The sequence below is a fragment of the Prosopis cineraria genome, unplaced genomic scaffold (genome assembly GCF_029017545.1).
Source record: "Prosopis cineraria cultivar Desert tree isolate PC_DT_omini unplaced genomic scaffold, ASM2901754v1 PC7, whole genome shotgun sequence".
NCBI classification, from domain to species: Eukaryota; Viridiplantae; Streptophyta; class Magnoliopsida; order Fabales; family Fabaceae; genus Prosopis; species Prosopis cineraria.
In genome coordinates this window covers 25208138-25219029 of record NW_026555338.1, presented here as the reverse complement: position 1 = coordinate 25219029, position 10892 = coordinate 25208138, and the positions used below count along the sequence as shown (strand labels likewise).

The 10892-nt window shown below is 31.9% G+C and overlaps 1 protein-coding gene across 11 annotated transcripts in view; it reads left to right on the top strand.

The window, feature by feature from the left end:
- LOC129315317 (putative disease resistance RPP13-like protein 1) overlaps positions 1-10892 on the top strand; it is a 40354-nt gene that overhangs the window by 4401 nt on the left and 25061 nt on the right. For 7 of the 11 annotated variants that reach the window (XM_054958935.1, XM_054958932.1, XM_054958928.1 and 4 more), the window contains exons 2-3: positions 440-823; positions 1857-2060. The gene's annotated coding sequence lies outside the window, so the exon portion shown is untranslated. Of the gene's footprint in view, positions 1-439; positions 824-1856; positions 2061-2174; positions 2311-3278; positions 3476-10892 lie in introns of all 11 variants that reach the window. The other 4 variants (XM_054958934.1, XM_054958929.1, XM_054958930.1 and 1 more) reach the window with 3 other exon arrangements.

Genomic DNA, 10892 nt, shown 5'->3' with positions numbered 1-10892 from the left:
TCTTCTTTTCCTTTGTTGAAATTTTCATGATTTTCATTTCCCTTGTAAAATTATATAAGGATTCTAAAGTTACATTTATTAAATTTCAAGGATCTACTCTGTTATTGATGAGTACATTTTTACCAATTATTTGTTATATTGTTTATTGCTTCTGTCTATGGTAAGCAATGGCAATACAATGCGTACCTCTCGACATTCACTTTATTCGACTGCAGTGCTTTAAATTGCCTCAAAGTTTTGATATACCTATAGCTTTATTCGATGATACTTCCCTAGTTTCTTGTTATTTTCTATTCAATGGTTACACTTTGAGCCCTCTTCCTTCCCCCCCTCCTGATATATAGTGCTTTAGACTCAATAAACGCTTCAATTCTTGCATAATTTGATTGTTACATATATTATTCCAGACAGTTATAATAGGACTTGTGGTTGAATGCAGAAATATATAGAATGGTTTGTGGGTGATCCAATCGCATCATAGTATATGGAAAGACGAGTGAGTATCTTTGGCTCTCTCTGAAGGACTTCACAGGTATTGGTTATTGCTTTTGGAATGTTTCAAAACCAGCCTTGTTCTTTTTTTTCCCCCTCCCTGTTCGGGTTTCACGGCCATGAGCAGAGCAGCTTGCACGATACAAGTTTTCTTCTTCATGCTTACATTAGTAGATGTTGGAATCTCACAATGTTGGATTTCAAAGGTCTTTTCTTAAGATTGTTCAAAGCTCCAATGCATTGGGAATCAGGGATTGATAATGGTATGCTAACTTGATCAATTTTTGAAGTACAAATGACTCAACTACTGTATTTCCTAGCCACCACTCAGGTATGTGTTTTTTCTATCTTTTGGCGTACATCTATTCCTTTACACATACCCCTTTCTCTTCAACGAAATCAGAAGCAGAAGTACATTTGTGATCATAGCCATTGGTTCTTGCACTAAAACCCAAAAAAAAAAAAATGTTACGCTATTTCTTGCTTCTGTGTTTCGTTGACTTTGATGATTGAATTTATACATGTACCTGTGTTAACATTGATTCAAAGTTTCTGCGGTATCTATGAGTTTTAGCATGAGAACAAGCAATAACTCAAATGTGAGGCTTCTTTGTCCATGTATATATGTAATGCACATTCATTGTCTTCCAAATATTTGATTAGATTTTGTTTTTGCATTTCCATGAGATTTAATTTGTTAAAAAAAAAACATAACTTTTTTAAAATCATGCTCCAAAGTTGTAGAGGATTTACTTTGAGACTTGTGGAGCTTTTGGCAAATCTTTTTTTTTAATAAATAGACATTTTTTTTATGACACATTATTGCACTTGAATTGTTTCTCTGTTCATATTTACTTAGGATTTAGAATTCCCCTATCAAACTAAAAACTTTGTTAACAGCGACAAGGATTTACTTTGATATTCTTTGTGAAAGGCAATGGAAAAGTATTGCAAAAGCTACTATCTCAGATGATTATGAAGACGATGTGTGGTTTCTTATGTGCCACTTAACTTGGTCTCTAAATCGCTTTTATAACTTTGTGTCGACAAATTTTAGTTTCTATATTCAAAGCTTAAATTCAAACGGTAACGAGTGAAGAAGAGAGGTGAATATTGTCCATTCTATAGAAAAACCAGAGAGTTCACCAACATATATCTAGCCCAAGGAGCTTGCATGTGTGTCTATAAACTTGTGCAATGCATGCCACGTATAACAACTATACTTACCAAAAGGAAAAATGCTTCTTGTTATTGTTGGTCAGCACACAATTGCATATATGCTTCTAATTTAAATAAAAAGACATTTAATTACACATAATTTACACTAAGAACTTCGTTAACCATAACAGTTGCTGAATTTGCAGCATTTACTCTGGCATTATTCTTGTTGAGAGCAATGGAAAATATGAGCTTACTCTGGCATTCGGGTTCTCAATCTAAAGCATCGCAAATGAAGTCCATGAAGAAGCTTTTTGCTGGTTCAACTCTGTTCTGTTTAAAAGAACAAACGCTCAACTCAAATGTTGCCTCTCAATTTTATGCATTACGAAAACATATTTCATTGCCAGGTTTTGTTCCTTCTGCTTTACCACTATCTCACATGCATCTTTTATTTGTTGTTGCATCAATGTGAAGTGAATTTCAGTGATGGTGCTACATAGTTATTAGAATCTCTTTGCTAGTGATTAGCAGGGCTTGCCTTTGGCCTTGAAAACAATTGGAAGTCTCTTGTATAAGAAATTATCTTGGGAGGAATGGAATGCCATTTTGTCAAGTGAGATATGGAACATTTCATATAACAATATTCTTCCTGCTTTGGTATTGAGCTATCTTTATCTCCCCTCTCATCTTAAGCGATGCTTTGCTTATTGTTCATTATACCCTAAAGATTATGAATTTAATAAGGAGAAGTTAGTTCTATTATGGACGGCTCAAGATTTCTTACAAGTCTCACACCTAGATATGGCAATTGAAGAGGGAGGCAATGAATGCTTCTAGGAACTTGTGTCAAGGTCTTTTTTTCAAAAATCCATGCAAAACGAAACACATTTTGTTATGCATGACCTTCTTAATGATTTGGAAAATTTTATATATGGAGAATTTTGTTCAAGGTAAGAGGATGAAGGAGTGCTGAATATTTTAGAAAAAAATTGTCACTTATCTTTTTTAGTGCCAGGGTATAATAAATTTATACAATTTGTGCATCTGCACAAAAGTAGAAAATTACGGACATTCGTGCCTCTTGGATCTTATCAATATTTCAGTTGGAGTTGGAGCAATGTAACACTTGATCAATTGTCAAAGCATAATTTTATGCGATTTTTATCTCTATGTAACACTATTTATGTTGTGGAGTTACCCGATTCCATAAGAAATCTCATACATTTACGATACCTTGACTTATTTGAAATAGAAAACGGCAGAAATGGAAGCTAATGAAGTTGCTGCATTGAAGCCTTAGAAATGTCCATTCATGCCTTAGAAACGTTCCCCATTTAAAAGCATTCAAAACCCATTTGTAACCTATGAAACCCTTGTTTTAATTCTTCTGTTTCATTTCTGTTTCGTTTAGCCATGACTCTAGTATATATAGGCCACGGATCCAGTGTAATAAGCAGCTAAGTTTGAAAATAATCATAAGTGCATTTTTCCATTCAATCTCTGTGCCATTTTGGTATCAGTGCAGGTCCAGAGAGTGAGAGAGTAAGTTACAGTTGAGAAAGTACGCTGGAGAAGAGAGAGATTTAGTGGAGGAGTCCCTAACATTTTCGCGTTTTGTAATCTAGGTGTTTTCTTGAAAAACTGACATCACTATCTACTCAGGAGGTCCGAAAATGTGGAACAGGAGGTTCCCTGTCATTGAAAAAACATACACGCACCATCGTCGGAAGCCCACTCGCCTCACCACCGGTTCACGCGCCAATTGAAGGAAGACGACGATGACATCATTTGCCACGTCATCTCTATAAATGGTCAACGACAGGTCAGCCCAATCGTTTGATGCCACGAGTCACGGTTGCCATGTCACTATTCATAGTCAGCCATATTTCAAAAAATTATATTTTTGCCCCAAATCTTTCCATAATTTAATATTGACCCCTCAAAGTTTTTGAAATTTCATTTTGACCCCTAAACTTTCCTGAAATTATACTTTGCCCTTTAATTTTACCTAAATTTCATGTTGACCCCTATATTTTTTATAAATTGCAGTTTGACCCCCATTTTTTTAGAATCTCCATTTTACCCCTAGAATGTCAAAAATTCCCATTTTGCTCCTATCTTTTCTAAAAATCCTATTCTACCCCTATATCCTTTCAACGTTTCCATCTGCATCCCAATCTTTCCAATATTCCTAGCCTTGACGCCTATCCAAAATGCCTTCAAGACATAGGCATGTGCACGAGGTTGAGATGGAAGAGATGAGACATAGGATACGAGAGTTGGAAGCCACTGTGGAATTGCAGCGAACTCTGTTAAACAACAATAGAGACAACTTAGAGGGAGATTTAGGAAGCAGCATTTTATCATCCACTGACAACCACCGCCGTCCACAATAACAACAATTCTGCCATAATGACATCAAGGTAGACATTCCTGAATTTGAGGGAAGGCTCTAGCCAGATGAGTTTGTAGATTGGCTGCAAACTGTTAAACGAGTATTTGAATACAAGGAGATTCCAGATGCGCAGAAAGTCAAAATTATCGCCCTTAAACTCAAGAAACATGCTTCTATTTGGTGGGAAAACCTCAGAAGGAAGCAGGAACGTGAGGGAAAGCCTAAGATTGAGACCTAAGAGAAAATGAAACGCTAGCTCACCAAGAAATTTCTGCTAGATCATTACTACCAAGATAATTTTAACCAGCTGCAAATCTTCGACAGAGATCTTTATCTGTAGAAGAATATACCAGAGAATTTGAGTAGCTCATGATGAAGTGTGACATTCAGGAGAATGAGGAGCAAACAATAGCCCGGTACCTTGTAGGCTTAAACATAGATATCAGTTGTCCAATCCAGCTTCAGCAATATTGGACCTTTGATGATGTCATCCGTCTAGCCATGCGTGTTGAGAAGCAAACGCCCAAGAGATCTACTTTCCAGCTGTCGTCCTATAGGGGTTATCCAGAAGGCCGTAAGGCAAAATTTCAATAGACTAACTCCTCAAGTAAGCTGCATTCTATCACTATGCCTAAACCACCATCTAATGCTGCTAAGGAATCTGGCTCTAAAGTAATCAAATGCTTTAAATGCTAAGGATTTGGCCACATTACTGCGGACTGTCCTACTTGAAGGGTTGTCACCATTAGGGAAGGACCAAAGTATGAAGCACTTAAAGAAGATGAGGAGGACTCTGAGTTCTACGACACTGATCCTATATATGACGAGGAGGTCACACCTGCTGATCAGGGAGAAGCATTGGTGCTTAAACGAAGTCTGCATACAACTGTAGTCAAAGAAGAACCTTGGCTATGACGTAACATATTTCACACTCGTTGCATAACCCAAGAAAAAGTTTGTAATGTCATCATTGATAGTGGAAGTTGTGAAAATGTAGTATCTGACTACATGGTGGAGAAATTGAAGTTGCTAACACAAGATCATCCGTAACCTTACAAGTTTCATTGGCTCAACAAAGTGAATGAGGTAAAAGTTTTTAAACAATGCCTTGTGACCTTTTCTATTAGGAATCAATATTGTGATGAAGTTTTATGTGATGTTGTTTTCCCATGCATGGATGCATGCCACCTTCTCTTGGAGAGGCCATGGCAATATGACCGACATGCTATGCACAACGGGCGAGCAAATACCTATTCTTTTACGAAAGATGGTGTTAAGTTCACACTAGTGCCTTTACCACCCAGTGAGATTAGCCAATCTTCAAAGGAATCTAGCGCTTCTAAGCCATTAGTGTTTTTGATGACTAAGGAGGAATTCAAGGTGTCGAAGTCTGAAGCCTAAATGATAAGCTTTATTCTGTTGCTTGAGGTGAACGATGAGTTGGCCAATCCCCAGGAGTCATTCCGCTATTGTCAAAATTTCTAGATGTAATATCTAATGAGATACCACCAGGATTGCCTCCCATGCGAGACATATAGCACGCAATTGACTTCATTCCAGGAGCAGTCATTCCTAACAAGCCTGCTTATAGGATGAGTCCCTAGGAACATGCTGAAGTCTAATGGCAAGTTGAAGAGTTGTTGAAGAAAAGGTTGGTTTGAGAAAGTATTAGCCCTTGTACTGTACCTGTTCTTTTAGTACCTAAGAAAGATGGGAGTTGGAGAATGTACATTGATTGCCGAGATATCTTGGGCAATGAGCAGCTTCACACCTGTTCTGTTTCTCAGAAATCATCTTCCTAGATCAACTTGATGATATGTGGGGATGATAGACATTGGTAATACAATGCGTAACCTATAGCTTTTAGCACTTTAAACATCTTCAAAGTTGTAACCTACAGGTTTACATTTTTAAATGAGGTTTGTTTACATTACATTTCCTTTCATATGATTCTTTGAGATCCAAAAAAAAAAAAGCTTTAATTCTTTGCATATTTTGATCATTGATAAGAATATCACTCTCTCTAGCACTATTTCTATTTTCTTGCCGTTAATTGTTTTTGAAGCTTTTACGGATTCTCTGAAGCATGAGAATCCTAAGTTTTTTTTTAAGTGAAAATAGATATAATTACTTAACATTAGGAGATATAATTTAAAAGAATGAGTGAGATCTTAAAACTTTGTTTATATCTTATTTTTTCTATCTAATTTCATTAATCTGCTTTTGTTTTTTTTATAACAGTGCAATGGAGAAGTCAGGGAAAAGTTGTCAACCTTCAAGTAGATCAGATTGATAATGATACTAATATCAGCCACTACTTCGAGTGAGTGTCCGATCCAAAATGATTTGAAAGGTCATTTGATGATTCTCTCATATATATATATATATATATATATTGAGAAATCTTTTTGCTTTTCCCATTGTGGCTAGACTAGGCCAAAAGTACCAATCTGATTCGCAAAATGCATGGAAGAGAAAAGAGAATCACTCTATTCGAAAGTAAGTTTTGTTCTTTGCTTTCTTCCAAGAGTAATTATTAATCATATGATGGATTCAATAAAAATTAACAAAAAAATATTTTATATGCTATGATCTATCAGGCATCAGCACGCACATTTTAGTAAATATTTTCTGATTCAAATGCCTGCAAATTTTTACTTTGGTTTTATTTCATCTCCATGTTTGGCAGATTGCAGCTTTATGCTTTCTTGACGGCCAGATTGGGCAATGAGCAACTTCACTCTGATTCTGCAGACATGTTTGACAGAAATCACCTTCCAAGATCCGCTTGATGATATGTATAGACGATGATGATCATGATCATGATGGATAATCCATAGAGAAATTAAATGTGTGTTTAACAATTTTAAGTTTATTAATTTATTAATTTTTGTCACATAGATAGAATTCCTTGTATTTCAATATTTCTAGCTTGGATTTATATTACAGAAGAATATAAGGAAAGTATAAGTTCCTATTTCTTGCTTATTTTAGCGAATTATTAAAGAGAGAGATGCAAATTTTTTTCTTCCGCATTACTTTGTTATTATTTTGGTGTATGTTTGTAGAATTTTATTTTTTATTTAAAAAAATAATAGTTAATTTTTTATCATAAATTTCTGTACTTTCCGGAAGAATGATAGAGAGGTATCAAAAGAATCAATTAATTCAAGTTAGATTTCAAGTATCAAATTTTATTAAATGTATAATTCTATTGTGATAAATTTTTCAACTTATATTTCAAACTTTAACAGAAAAAATAAATTTTTTTATTCTTTCAATCATATTAAAATTTAAAAAATAAATTACAAATTTATCATAATGTAATTGTAAAATTAAAAGATTAAGTTGTAAATTTTTAAACTTGGTACTTGAAACTTAACTTGAATTAACTAGTCCTTTTGATATTATTTAAATATGTGTCTAGAAATGTGTGCATACATAATAAATCATGGATATGTATATATATTTTATGACTCAATTTTTTATTAAAAAATATTAATGATAAGAGGGAACAACATGAACATCGTCGGGACAAGTAATCCTTCCGGGGAAAAAATTCTTTAGCTCACGGGTGCGCTAATAAAACAAAACTAGAATACGAACCAAACATTGGAAGGAAGAAATTAAGAAATGTAAATTTAAATGAAATAAAAGGCTTTCTTCTTACTAACAAAGTTTTGCTTCTCTTACAAATAGAAACGGAAGGAAGAATAAGTTTGAAACTGTATTTATTATTCACTTACAACTATAAACTTTTTAATTATGAGTAAACTTCTTAATTTATAAGTCCTTTTTCATGTTTTATAAATAGTAAACTAAAATTATATTTATCATTCATTTATAATTGTAACTCTTCAAAATTTATGGGTAAAACTTCTTAATTCACACAGTCTTATTTTGTATTTTGTAATAGTAGGATGAAATCATATTTATCATTCATTTATAACTGTAACTTCATAGTTTACAAGTAGAACTTATTAATTTATGATTCCTATTCATGTTTTATAAACAATAAATTAAAATTGTAATTCACTACAAAAAATAAACAGTAAATTAGCAACTGAATTTAGCAATAGAAATTTATTTCGTCACTAATTTAATGACAAATTTAGTGATGGAACTGTCACTAAAAATCAATAGCTATTTTATCATAAACCATCAAAAATAATTTTGCCGACAACATTTAGCGACGGAATGTTGCGCCACTAAAAATTTTGTCACTATTCTATTGCTAAACCATCAGAAATAATTTAGCGACAGAATTTTTTGATGGAAATGCCCATCGATAATTTTTAGGATACATTATTCTCATTGTGTGATAGCATTTCTGATGGAAAATTTTTGTCGCAAACCTTTGTAATTATAATTTATTATTTTAAATTATTTAGATATTAATAATGATTATAATAATTTAATATATATTTAATTATTTTTTGATAGCATAGTAACATACTTAATTATTATTATTTAAATAAAAAATATTAAAAAATAATTTACAAATATAAAATGTTATATATTAAAATTATAATCAAATATAGTGATAATAAAGTATTTGTTCATTTTAATATTAAAATTTTTATAAAAATAATTTTTAAAATTATAATATAATTTAAAATAAGTATTCCTTCCATTAAAAAATGTAAGGCATTTTAGTCTTTGAAGTGTAATCATTATCTTTTTTTCAAAAATGCCCCTATTTATTGTAAGATGTTTAATAAGGGTAATATAAAAGATATAGTTAGTTTGAAAATAGGTAACTACTTTATTGGGGGTGAGATTTGATTAAAAATATCTTACATTTTTAAACAGGAGAGCATTATATAAAAAATTAATTTATTTTGTTGATAAATAAAACTAATGTTAATAAATAAAATATATTTAAATTATATATTTATTGATATGTGTGTGTGTAGGTAGTTAAATATTATATATTTAAGTTATCCAATTAAAGACTAAAATTTCCTTCAGTTCAACTGGCAATAAGGTTGGACGCAAAGGCTCACAAAGATGTGAAGTTATGAGTTTGAAATTAGCCAAGGCCCATTTAAAGTTAATATATGACGTGGAGATTACCATGGTGGCGTGGCGACGACGTGACAGTGACATGGTGATGAGGTGGCACTAGCCCACTAGTGGCAATGATGACTTTTTTATAGAATTTTCATTTGTGACGGATTAGAGACGGAATGCATTCTATCATAGAATTGGAATAGCTAATCCTTGTTAAGTGCAAAAAATTTCCGTCGCTAATTAGCGATGGAATTACAATTTCGTCACTAGTTTCGTCACTAATTAGTGACAAAATTTTAAGTTTTGTCACTAACAAAATTAGTGACAATGTTTTTACCGACAGAATTATTCCATTGCTAATTCCATCACTAACCCATTTAGTAATGGATTTTATATTGATTCGTGATGGAATTTTCTGTCACTAATCCACTTTTTTTTTAGTGATTTACCATTCATTTACAACTATAACTTTCAAAATTTATGAGTAAAACTTCTTAATTCACAAATTCACAAATTTATTTGTATTTTATAAACAGTAGACTAAAAGTATATTTATATTTCACTTATAAACTGTAACTTTACAATTTATAAGTAGAACTTATTAATAATTCTAGTATTATTTTGTGTTTTGTAAATAGTGGAATGATTACCATTCATTTAAAACTATAACTTTAGAATTACGAGTAAAACTTCTTGATTCACAAGTCCTATTTTATATTTTATAAACAGTAGATTGAAATTGTATTTACCATTCATTTATAATTGTAACTTCAAAATTTACCTGTAAAACTTCTTAATTCATAAGTTTCTATTTCATGTTTTATAAAATAGTAGATTGAAATTGTATTTATCATTCATTTATGACTATAGTTTCATAATTTATGAGTAAAACATCTTAATTCACAAGTCCTATATATTTCGTGTTTTATAACAGTAGTCTAAAATTGTATTTACCATCCAATTACAATTATAAATTCATAATTTATGAGTAAAATTTCTTAATTTACAAGTCCTATTTGATGTTTTATAATTAGTAGAACTTCTTAATTTACTTACACAGATATTCAAACAATTTTACAAACTGTCATATCTCTTTTCCATAGCCATGTATGTAGTGACTTTTGTGAGAAGTCTAAAAACTGGACAATGAAAATGAAACTTAAAACAATGAAACTTAGATTGAATGATTAAATATCTAGTGATTCAGATAAAGCCTTTAGCATGTAAAGCAAGTATAGAGTAAATCGATCACAATTGATCGTGATGATGATGATGATAGATCATGGATTTTTTCTCAACATACAATTCCAAGAAGAGAGTGAGCAATATAATATGTGGATTGATGAGAGAAGAATGTACATGGTAGAGCGATGCAAAGCGAGCAATTATGCGGTGGACTAATGAAGAGAGTGAGCTTACTATTTAATTTAGGTAGAGGGACATTTGTGTCATTGTAACCTAATAAGCGAGAGTAATATTGTCTTTTTATCCCAACTTTAAATTATACTCAAGTCTTAAAAGACCTATCTATGATTTTTGAATTTCATGAAACTTATTTTTAAATAAGTTGTTTTTCACAAAACCTAACATAATTTTTTCTTTATTTTTTTTTCTAAAATGCCCTTATGAATTGTTTGATATAGTGGCTTGCGTATTTTAATGAAGCGAGTTTAATTATGCTAATCTAATAAGGGATGATGAGTAGTTGTTTATTAATTATATTTAGGCTAAAAAAAACTCCTATACATTTATTTCTCACAAATAGATGTGGAGTAATCATAATTCTACCTCCCAACCTCTTCCATTTATATTTCAAATCGTTGCCATTTTT